Genomic DNA, 12,662 nt, shown 5'->3' with positions numbered 1-12,662 from the left:
GTGTGTGTTTTGGGTTTCTTGTTATCTCGATTAGAACACATGTTTGCATGTGTGTGTGTGTGTGTTTTGTATTGAAGAAGAATGGAGAGAGAGAGAGAGAAGGGGGGAGAGTGAGAGATGGGGAGGGAGAGACATCGGAGGTGGTGGTGGTATTTTCATTCGTATGAGAGAGATTTATATTAGAGAGTTGTTTTTTTAAGTTATAAATAATAATAAATAATATTAGATTAACTAAAATAAATATCCAAGGGCAAAATGGTCATTTCAAATGTGGAGTGGACTAAATTTGCAACAAAAACACATATGAGGGTCGAAGTTAGCAAGTTTTAAGCAAACAAGGGATGGTCCGAGTTAATTTTTGAAAATAGGGACTAAAGACGCTTTCTGGCATGTACACGAGGGACGATTGGTGTAATTTACCCAACATCTAATCTCCAACTCCCTGCACGATAGAGAATTTATTAAAATGTTAAAAGATGCGGATGTTTCACGAAGGCACAAAGGCACAAGTGTTAGTGATAGTATCCCTAATTATATATGAAAGAATTTTAAATTTTGTTTAATAGAATTATCTAATTACAAATCTACCATAAAAACTTATATCTGTCTCCAAAATCTTATTTCTCAAAATTTGTAGCCAACCACCACATATGTATGTAGGTTACTACTTGATTTTTTTTGGAAACAACAAATATCATTAAAAGGTCAAATTACTACTTAATTATGTTCTTAACTTCTCACATATTGCTTTGATTTTTATCTTTATAATCGAATTGATTAATTAATGCATCTACTTAGATCACAATGTCTACAAAGAGATTGTAAGATTTAATTTTTTTTATTGGAGTTCATGCGATTGATTATCATGACCAAGATTTACTAGAATGCTTCATTTGTCTACCCATAACGTCGTCGTGTTTTCGTTCACTCAGTCATGAATCATTACCAAGACTAGTCAAGCCAAATTACCAAAATAATAACATGCATAGATATTCCAAATAAAATTGTGAACACATTCAAGATTAAACAACTACTCATAAACTTCAACATATATAGATCATTGTTTAGATATATAAATTATTCGAATCTTAAGATACCATCCTAAATACCGATTAAAAAAACTAACTCATACGCTTGTCTAATCTTATTCGAAAATCTACATCTTTAACCCACATGGGTAACTGATGTTGGTATCCTAAACATTGATCTGCTATCAAACTTGTTTTGATTAACAACCCATCACAGCCTAATTATGAACATAATTACCAGCCAACCTTTTCTGACCAATACGTGCCCATTTCGGCAGCCTTATACTCTGGATCCAAGAGTATATTTCCACAATAATTTTATCATTTCTCCGAGGTCCACCAATAACAATAATCCGACTGATTCCCACATCCAGTAAACACCACCCCCCAACCGTGCTCTCTTTGGCAACCTCCCTATAACATCCCATTCCTTTCTATTTTTATCATATTTTTTCAATTCCATATCAGGCCACACAGCAGCATATATCAAAGAGGTTGTGTCCAACCGGGCTCAAGGTAGTGGTTAACTGGTTGTGGAGATGGGATTAAGTGAACAAGTAAGGTTCCTAATCCAAGGTCTAGACCATGGTTTTTGTTGGGTTAGTTGACGGGTTTTGTATGCTGGGTTAATCAGTTTAGGGAGTTCAAAAACACTTTTCTTGTTTCAAGGGTAAAATTGAAAAGTTTCCTTTTATTGAGTTTATTCCTAGTTTTTGTGTTTAAGTCAAACACCTTGTGTTTTAGTATAAATATAGGATGTGTCTTTTTCTTAATTGTATCCAGAAATTAGTTTAGCTTATTAATAAAGCTTTAACAGCAAGTAACTTCCGTTGTTTGATTACCTTTGGTCTTACACTTGGTATTAGAGCGAGGTGAAGACGGTGCCGGTTTGAGAGTCGGTTTCAAGAAAACCGTAGCCTTTCACTGTGGGGTAGACGCAGTTGGTGGTGTGGATTGTTTTTGATTGCGAGTTGAAGCATCTCAATAGCAGCCTCGATTTTTCTTGATCGGGCTTGTTCTAAGGTAGAGAGAGACTAACCGGAGGTGCGGAAGAAAATGTACGGGAAGACGTCAAAGTGGGTGACTTTGATTTGGTTCGTTTTGCGAGTGATGGAAGACAGTAAAGGTGGTCGTGACCTTGTCTTGTTATTTGGTGGAAAAGTGCTCTCAGAACAAGTTTAATTAGGCCGGGGTTGTCAAAAAAGAGAATAAGCTCTTGATTGGTTTATTCGTGATAAGGGGATACCGACGTAGGTGTGTGAAAAGCAGTCAAGAAGGATGCGTTAAAGCAGGTAGCTTTGGATTCAGTTCGTTTGGCAGATTAAAAGAAAATTGTGGAGCGAGTGGCTTTGTTTTCTTAGTCGGTGGAGATGCCTCCTTGAAGAATAATAATCGAAACAAAGGAAGAGATTGGAGAAACAACACGATGTCATTATGGCGGTGGAAGTTCAAATCGGATGGCTTTAGATCTGGCCGGGGAGAGGTCAGGATCCGGAAAAAGTCAAGATGGTAATGAACATATCCAATGGGATGCCATGGTATATGTCACATGTGTTGTCAACAATTAAAGGGATTAAGAAAAGACTTTGGACGTGACCGAGGTGAAGGTCAGGTGTCCAGGAAAGATCGAGAATCGAGATGATCCGACAAGATGGTGATTAAATGATGTTGTGAACGAGTGGTATGATAAACCAATTAAGGAGGTGATTATTGGGTTAATTGGTTTAAGGAGTTCAAATACAATTTTCTTGTTTTAAGGGTAAAATTGGAAAGTTTCCTTTTATTGAGTTTATTCCTAGTTTTTGTGTTTGAGTCAAACACCTTGTGTTTTAGTATAAATATAGGGCGTGTCTTTTCCTTAATTGTATTCAGAAATTAGTTTAGCTTATTAATAAAGCTTTGACAGCAACTAACTTTCGTTGTTTGATTACCTTTGGTCTTACATTGTAGTAGTGGGGGTGAACGGAAAACCACCATATGCTAGTGTGAGTTGTAGACCATGGCTGTTTTCCGATGACGATTTTTCTTGCGGGGATTCCAATCTTTCGATCCGATCAGTAGCCTTTGGGTCGTTTTATTGGTTATCGTTCTTGGAAACGAATGATTCCACCATGTTTTCTTGATTTTGACCCAAAGGAAAATGACTTGTGGAATGAAATCTTGCTGGTTGTTTATTTTTCTTCCTCGTCATCTACAAATTTCGGCGAAAGCAAAACCAATGAGAACTAACGTTCCTTTAAAAATCCATAATATGGTAAAATAACAAAAATAAAAAGTTAAAATACAATAATTAAGTGAAACACTAATCGAATCGGAATCAACACACATACTTTTTGCGTACAAAATCAATCGATCGGAGTTTTAACAATTTATGACTTAAGATTAGAATATAAAAAGAATGCAAGCGCAGATTCTGTTGGTGGTGATTCCCTTCTGGAAGTGGAATCGGAAGGGGGATTGACGGCGAAATTTTGGAGAACGGAAGAAAACGGAGGTTTTGAAGTACTAATAAATTAAAGTATCTATTGATTATGTTATATACTAAAATCGATAGTTCTGGTGAGAAAAAGATGATCGGTAGTGACAGCGGAATGCCTGACGACCTCTTATTAGGGGTGACAATTGTTGACACGACACGAAAAAAATAGACGACATGAAAAAAATTCGGAACAAAAGTGAAATTCGAATTCGTGTTCGTGTTAAGTGTAAAAAACACGACGCCGTGTTGTGTCGTGTTCGTGTTTAAAATTCAACACGAAATTGACACGAATTAGCATTTATTTGTCGTGTTATGTATGATGAAATATTAATTAAATAAACTATTTTTTTAAAATTATTTTCATTCGTGTCGTGTCGTATTTGTTGTTTTTAAATTCGTTCGTTTTCGTGTTAGGTAAAAAAACATGACATCATGTCGTGTCGTGTTTGTGTTACAATAAACATTGTTGTGTCGTGTCGTATCAGACAAAAACACGACACGATGACCCGATTTTCCACCCCTACCTCTTACACATGCTATTTATGATTTTGTTGTGTAGTAGTTGTGAAAGTCATTTGATTAAAAAAACATTAAATATAAATGTCTAAATATTAAGTATTTTAAAAGTTAAATTTCAAATTAAATACAATGATAAAAAATTAAATACTTTAATCTATACTAATAAAAAAACTATTAAGATATTTTTCAAAAAATAAATAAATAACTACTTTAACATTAAATGTTATATTATTAAGTTTAAAATTAATATTGTTAATTCATATTTGTTTATTGTTTTTTATTTATGACAATGCAATATACAATTACGTATGAGTGAACATTGGTTGTCTAAAAAGTTATAGAACTTCAAAAACAAATTCAAAATTTGATTAATAGTTTCGGAATTTCGAGCAAAATTTTTAAATCTTGAAAAAAGTTGAATAAATATAGTAAATGTGAACTATATACATATTAAGTTATGAAATCAGACATTAGATTGAAAAATTATAACATTAAACACTTCGAAATGAAAAGTTCAGTTATAAACATAGAGATTTCTTTAGAAAAAAACTCCGAAATTTGAAAATCAAATCTAAAATGGATCACTGAGGAGTAAGTGATCATTTTTCAAAAACAAAAAAAATAGTTATTTCCTTAAAAACACATTTATAATTATTAGTTTGCTTAATATCCATTTTTAAATACAACATAAGGGACATTAAGGTTTTCAAAACGACATTTAGCATTTTTCCATTTCATGTATATCTAATGTAAATAGTCTGTTTCCATTTGGAGCAATGAAGGTAATCTAAAAGCAAAACCAAATTAAAAAAGATGTAAATACTAAATTATTAAGATATTTTACAACTATTAAAATATTAAAAAGTAAACACATTATAACTCGATAGAACTATTGTAAAACATTTAATTAATTGTTCAGGACTTTTTTGTACACAACATAAAATCAAAGTCAAAATTTAATTTTACCATGTTGAATTTTTGAAATTAAAAGGAAAAGTGTGTATTAATATTGGAATTGTTATCCATCCATTTATTACAATTATACACGAATGTTGTTTATTATGGAATCAAGGTTGTTCCACCTAATCATAGAAAGTCAGTGGTGATTTTAAGAGGTCTGAATGATGTCAAATCCAAGTACATTGACGATGATACAATATCTTTTACACCAAGTACAGCTCAAAGGAAAAATGTGTACTTTGATCATTTTTGGGGGAGGGGAAATCGTGAGAAGATAGTTTAAACCCACATCGTGTATAAACTTGCATCGAAAAAGGAGGATCAACCTATACCATACAAAATGACTTTGTTGAAAAATGAATGTTATTAAGCTGAGTAATTGTTGTTTAGTAAAACGTATCAATATGGAGTTTGGTGTGAAGTCATCCATATTGATGTGTGTGATATATTAATCACCAACATACCAAACATGATAATTTTTTAAACACCTAGATTTTTTAAGATGATGAAGTGAACGTTACATTGGTACCACTGGATATGTAAAAAATTCAAGAAAAAGAGACCATTTTTCATGTTGAATATGATGATTTCGATGTTGGAAATAGTAGTTTTCCAAAAAAAAAAAAAAAAAAAAAAAAAAAAATCTATGCCCCATTTCATTATTTAAGGAGAAAGTAAAAGTTATAAAGTATAGATATTCTAAATATGACAAACAATTTTATGTTATCGTTTCTAGTTTAGATACTTGGTGTCATTACTGATTACCAAACGAGTTTATGTTTTATGTGATCATTAAGCACTAATTAACATACATTAATGGACGCCATAATTTAAGTGCAATGTATGCATGCATGCCATCTATGTATGTTTTTATGTATATATGTAAGCATGTACATATTTGTTTGTGTGTGTGTGTTTGTTTATGTAATATGCTTGATATGCATTGTGAAATAATAATATATGGGATAGATATGTCATGAATTCAATTAACTAAAGTAGAAGGATACATTGGAAAGGACGGTATGTGTTTTTTGTTAGCTCATGTAAGAAGGTGTTAGGATAGGGCTATGTTTGTCGTACTAGTGAGGAGCTAGTTAGTTGAAAAGCTAGTTGATAACTGAAAAACTAACTATTAAAAAAACTAGTTGTTAGCTGAAAAACTAGCTGATAAAAAATAACGTTTGGTAAAACTAGTTGAAAAGTTAATAGAAATAAATAAAATTACATAAAAGGATATTTAAGAATATGTGTTTCAATAATTATTAACGGGTATATTTGGAAAATTTTAAAAAAGCTCCTAAAGAGCTAGTCTAAGTAGCTTTTCAAAAAGCTAGCTTATAACTTACTTTTTGGTTTGTCAAACACGACAATATAGAAAAACTCGAAAAATAAACTAGTTGTGGCGCGTAAAACACAGTCTAAGTCTTGCAATAAGGAAAACCTTGTATTCAGTTACCATCATTGATATATAGCTCTTAATAGATTATGGATCATAATATGTAAGAATATATTTTAATACTTTTTGTTAAGTAAAAATAATATATATATATATATATATATATATATATATATATATATATATATATATATATATATATATATATATATATATATATATATATATATATATGATCATAATGGCTAGAAGAAGGGTAATGGTATTGTAACGATAAGTTAAAGGGCTGTTTGATAGTTGGTGATTGGAATTTGAGTTAGATGTCGGGGTCTAAAGTACGATTGAATTTACATCTGACTGAAACCATGTTGTTTAATTATTTATCTAACCGTTTGTGTTTAATGATGAAAATGATAATTTTACCTTTATGTTCTGTTTTCAGTTCAAATTAAAAGCGTGTAACCAATACTAAATTATAGTAAGGTGAATCGGTTAGCCTTTAAAAACTTGTTTATAAAACTAAACTAAATAGATTAAATCATGGATCATAAGATCTTAAAACAATTTTCACATGAACTTACAAAAGTCATAACGTGGGCAACACAAGATGTCTTGCTAAACCTAATGCACTTTGAAGCACAACTCCATGCTTGTAGTTGTAGCCTCAAGGGCGAAGGGGCTACAACTACAATCTAACCTGCGGTAGCCTTTGCTCTTTTATGGACCAAAAACATCATAGTTTTCTCCATTGCATGGCTTTGTTCAATGTTTAACATACACTTTTTTTCATACTCAACGGTAACCCTGTTTGCATAGATAGGAGGTAAAAACTCAAATACCAACACTTAATAAATCTTTAATTTAGTTCCATAAATAATTAATATATTGAATAACTATAAATTCCAACCAAATTGAAAGAAACATACCTTTAAGCTATATATTTTATCCTACATTAGTCTAACTATGAAACTATTAGAATCTTTCCAAATTCTTGTCCATAAACCATATTCTAACCAAGGAACTGAACAATTTTCAATCAAAAGGATACACAGGGTTTGTTAATGCTGTGAATTGATTATAGAGTGATAAAATTAATACACGGAAGAAGGATTGAGGTGGGATTGGTGGACGTCGGCGTTGAATGAAAAAAAAATAACATCCTCTCTCTCTCTCTCTCTCTCTCTCTCTCTCTCTCAACTTGCAACAACTTTTCCTCAGCTGTTAGCCAAAGTCTAACTTTCATTAAAGATACTAGAATAAGGTTATGTAATTAGATTAAGAAGTTTGAGATTTATAATTATATCTTAATGATTATATTTTTCATTTGCAAATTAGAACGTTTTCTGCCTTAAGTTGTGTGATTTAAAAGTAATTATTTGCAATATTTTAATTTCAGCAAATATCAACTCTTAATTCACTTGATTAAATTTCTTATGATTTTTGAAACCCTAATAGATTGATCGAATGCAAGGCATCCTAGAAGGCTAACACATTTATGTAAAAGGAAGTGATATTTGCACTAAATAATTTGATCCATCCACATGATGTACAACACCTTTGTAGCTATCGTATAAGTTGTATTGCCAGCAACTTGCTAGTGCCTATGTCTTATAACATCTAGTCTCCAACTCCATGCACGATAGAGAATTTATTTACATATTAAAAGATGTGGATGTTTCAGGAAGGCACAAAGGCACATGTGTTAGTGATAGTATCCCTAATTAGATATGAAAACATCTCAAATTTTGTTTAATAGAATGATCTAAATACAAATCTACCATAAAAACTTATATCCGTCTCCAGTATCTTATTTCTGAAAATTTGTAGCCAACCACCAGATATTTATGTATGTTACTACTTGATTTTTTTGGAAACGACAAATATCATTAAAGGTCAAATTACCACTTGATTATGTTCTCCACTTCTCACATATTGCTTTTATTGTTATCTTTATAATCAAATTGATTAATTAATGCATCTACTTAGATCACAATGTCTACAAAGAGATTGTAAGATTTAATTTGGTATCGAAGTTCATGCGGTTGATTATCATGATCAAGATTTACTAGATTACTTCATTTGTCTATCCATACGTTTGTGTGTTTTCATTTACTCAATCATGAATCATTACCAAGACTAATCAACCCAAATTAAATTACCAAATAAAAATATGAACACATTCAAGATTAAACAACTACTCATAAACTTCAACATATATAGATCATTGTTTAGATATATAAATTGTTTGAATCTTACGATATCATCCTAAATACTGATTAGAACAACTCATATGTTTGTCTAATCTTATTCCAAAATCTACTTCTTTTACCTACAAGGGTAATTGATGTCGGTATCCTAGACATTGATATGCTATCAAACTTGTTTTGATCAGGAACCCATCACAACCCAATTATGAACATAGTTAGTAGCCAACCTTTTCTGACCAATAAGTGTCCATTCCGGTAGCCCTGTACTCGGAATCCAAGAATATATTTCCACAACATTTTGATCACTTCTCCGAGGTTCACCGATAACAATAATCCTATTCCCAAATCCGGTAAAAACCACCCCCAACTATTCCTAGAGTGTGCTCTCTCCGGCAACCTCCCTATAACATCCCATTTCTTTCTTTTTTTATCATATTTTTCACTTCCATATCAGGCCACACACCAGCATATAACTCGTTATCCACCACCGCAACCAGCAATGGTGCACTCTAGTCGCCATAAGCATCCACCGGAGACATGTTGGGTATTTCTGTCCACCTTTTAGCATCCAAATCATACTCTTCACCACATGTCAATGACTTCCTTCCAATCCCCATCCCTCCAATTACATAAAATTTACCATCCATATAAACCGCGGAACATATTTCTCTTGGTTTAATCATGCTCGGAAGCATCTCCTAATTCCCTGACCAGCTATCGTAAAGCTCCACTGTATTCGTGATCTTTCTAGCTCGATTAACTCTGCCTGCAACGATTGCTGTATGATTGCTACTTGCCGACCCATATATATATATATATATATATATATATATATATATATATATATATGGGTTTAATCATTTTCTGCCCTAAAGACCATGAATTTGTTAATAGTTTGAATATGTAAGTCGCATTACCTATTACATCTTTGCCAAGAAGTAGTAGTTGGGTGCCGACAGCCATGGATTCCTTATTGTATATATTGAAGTAATAGTTGTCATCCATTATAGGGAGTTGCATCCATTTTTTCATAGACGGATCAAAAGCTTCCCATTTCTCCGAATGGCAAGAAAAATAAACCCAATGCTCAATTACTTTGTTATTGTGTCTTAGTTTATACATTTCTCCACTTCTGATGAGTTCACGAAACCTCCGGTTTAGTGATGCTATTGAAGTGTAGGTGGTTCGTGGGAAATGGAGTAGACATGTGATTGAGATGTCCTGGCCTATGACATTGATCAAAGAGGTTGTGTCCAAACCGGGCTCAAGGTGGTGGTTAACTGGTTGTGGAGGTGGGATTACGTGAACAAATAAGGTTCCTAATCCAAGGTCTAGACCATGGTTTTTGTTGGGTTGGTTGACGGTTTTTGTAGGAGTGGGGGTGGACGGAAAACCACCATACGCTATTGTGAGTTGTAGACCATGGTTGTTTTCTGATGGCGGTTTTTCTTGATGGGATTCCAATCCTTCGATCCGACCAGCAGCCTTTGGGTCGTTTTCTTGGCTATCGCTCTTGGAAACGAATGATTCCACCATGTTTTCTTGATTTTGGCCCAAAGGATAATGAGTTGTGGAAGGAAATCTTGTTGGTTGTTTATTTTTCTTCCTCATCATTTACAAAATTTCAGTAAAAGCAAAACCAATGAGAACTAACGTTCTTTTAAAAATCCATAAAATGGTAAAAATAACAAAAAAAAAAAGAGTTAAAACACAATAATTGAGTGAAACACTAATTGAATATTTGAATCGGAATCAAAACACATACTTTTTGTGTACAAAATCAATCGACCTGAGTTTTAACGATTTCTGACTAAAGATTAGAATAAAAAAATGCAAACGCGGATTCTGTTGATGGTGATTGCCTTCTGGAAGTGGAATCAAAGGGGTTTGACGGCGAAATTTTGGAGAATAGAAGAAAATGGAGGTTTGAAATATTAAATTAAAGTATTTATTGACTATATTATATATTTTTTTGACCAACTTATTGCCATTTATAGTTATATACTAAAATCATGAGTTCTAGTGAGAAAAAGATTATCAGTAGTGACAGCTGAAGGCCCCATGACCTCTTACACATGTTATTTACGATTTTGTTGTGTAGAAGTTTTTGAAACTCATTTGATTAAAAAACATTAAATATAAATGTTTAAATATTAATCTTTTTAAAAGTTAAACTTCAAATTAAATACAATCAAAATTCATAACTAATTAAATATTTTAATTTATAATAATAATAACAATTATTGACATATTTAAAAAAAAAAAGATAAATAAGTAACTATTTTACATTAAATGTCATATTACTAAGTTTATCATTATTGTCTAAAATTAATACTCTTAATTCATCTATGTTTTTTTATTTATGACAATGCAATATACAATTAGGCATAAATGAATATTGGTTGTCTCAAAAACTTTAGAATTTCAAAAACAAATCTAATTAATAGTTTTGATATTTCAAGCAATTTTTTTTTTTTAATTAAATCTAACAAAAAGTTGAATAAATATAGTAAATATGAATTGGATACATATTAAGTTATGAAATCAAACATCAGATTAAAAAACCATAACATTAAATACTTTGAAATGAAAATTTCCGATATAAGCATAAAGATTTCATTAGAAAAAAAAAGCTCCCAAATTTGAAGATCAAATCCAAAATGGGTCTTTCGGAAGTAAGTGATCATTTTTAAAAAACAAAAAAAGTGGTTAGTTCTTTAAAAAACATATTTATAATTGTTAGTGTGCTTAATATCCATTTTTTAAATACAAGGTATGAGAAATTAAGGTTTTCAAAAAGACATTTAACATTTTTCCATTTCATTTATATCTAAAATTAATAGTTTGTTACCATTTGGAGCAATGAAGGTAATCTAAAAGTAAACAAAATTAAAAAAATATGTAAATATTAAATTATTAAAATATTTTAAACTGTTAGAATATTAAAAAGTAAACACATTAAAAATCGATATAACTATCGTAAATCATTAAATTAATTGTTTTGGACTTGTTTGTACACAACATAAAATCAAAATCAAAATTTAATTTTACCATGTCATTAAATTAATTTAGGAATTTGAAATTATAAGAAAAAGTAGATATTAATGGAATTGGTATTCATTTATTATAATTATTACATATTAATATTATGTGTAATTTAATAAAATAGAAAAAAAATCATAAAATGTCATGTGGAAAATAAAAATCTAAAATAACCACAAAATGACATGTGATAAAATGAATGAAACTAATATATTTAGTAAAAAATCTTCATTTATTAGAGTAGAATATGAATAATTTATTCGTCGAACTACCACCTCAACAAAGGTGTGATAAAAAAACCAAAATCGAACCAAATGATGTTCGATATAAATTTCGTTAGGTTTAATTGGTTTTCAAATAATTTGGTTTGGTTAGCTAAATAAGGATACATTATTCGGTTTGATTGTAACATCCCAAAGATCATAAGTAAATAATTTCAGTTTAATTCAACCAAAAGCATCCAATATTCATATCAACCAACAAAAGTATCTCAATGCGAAAATAGTTATCAGAATACAACCCCAAAATCATATAGAAAATGTTGGATACGGGTGGGTGCACTGCAATCAGGTCGGGCCCTTCCCCTTCGAATCGGAAGTACCTGTAACATAAAATTAAGCCGTAAGCACAAAGCTTAATGAGTTCCCCAAATACCACATATCATAAATCAAACATACATATCATACTAAAACATATAACAAGTCTATTTCACCCTTGAGTCCCTTCCGACTCCTTGGGTCCCTTCTTCAGTATCTTTCAACCAGTACTGGTCTATTTCACCCTTTACAATTAAGCATACATTCATACTAGCGAGATCCACAAAGACAACAAGCACATACAAGCATAACAGTAAGTTTCACAAAGATCATTATTATCCTACAATATAATCTGGTTGGTTGACATTGTTGCCTTCGACCTATAAGTATAGTGAGGAGACTCACCTCAATCTGATGATAAATAAACCATACTCGCGGGCTGCTGCTACCACAGCTCCTCACATTGAATATATCCAAAATAAACTGTAATTATTA

Source organism: Lactuca saligna, chromosome 3, assembly GCF_052625555.1.
Source record: "Lactuca saligna cultivar CGN05327 chromosome 3, ASM5262555v1, whole genome shotgun sequence".
Taxonomy (NCBI): Eukaryota; Viridiplantae; Streptophyta; class Magnoliopsida; order Asterales; family Asteraceae; genus Lactuca; species Lactuca saligna.
This window is presented reverse-complemented; position numbering follows the sequence as displayed.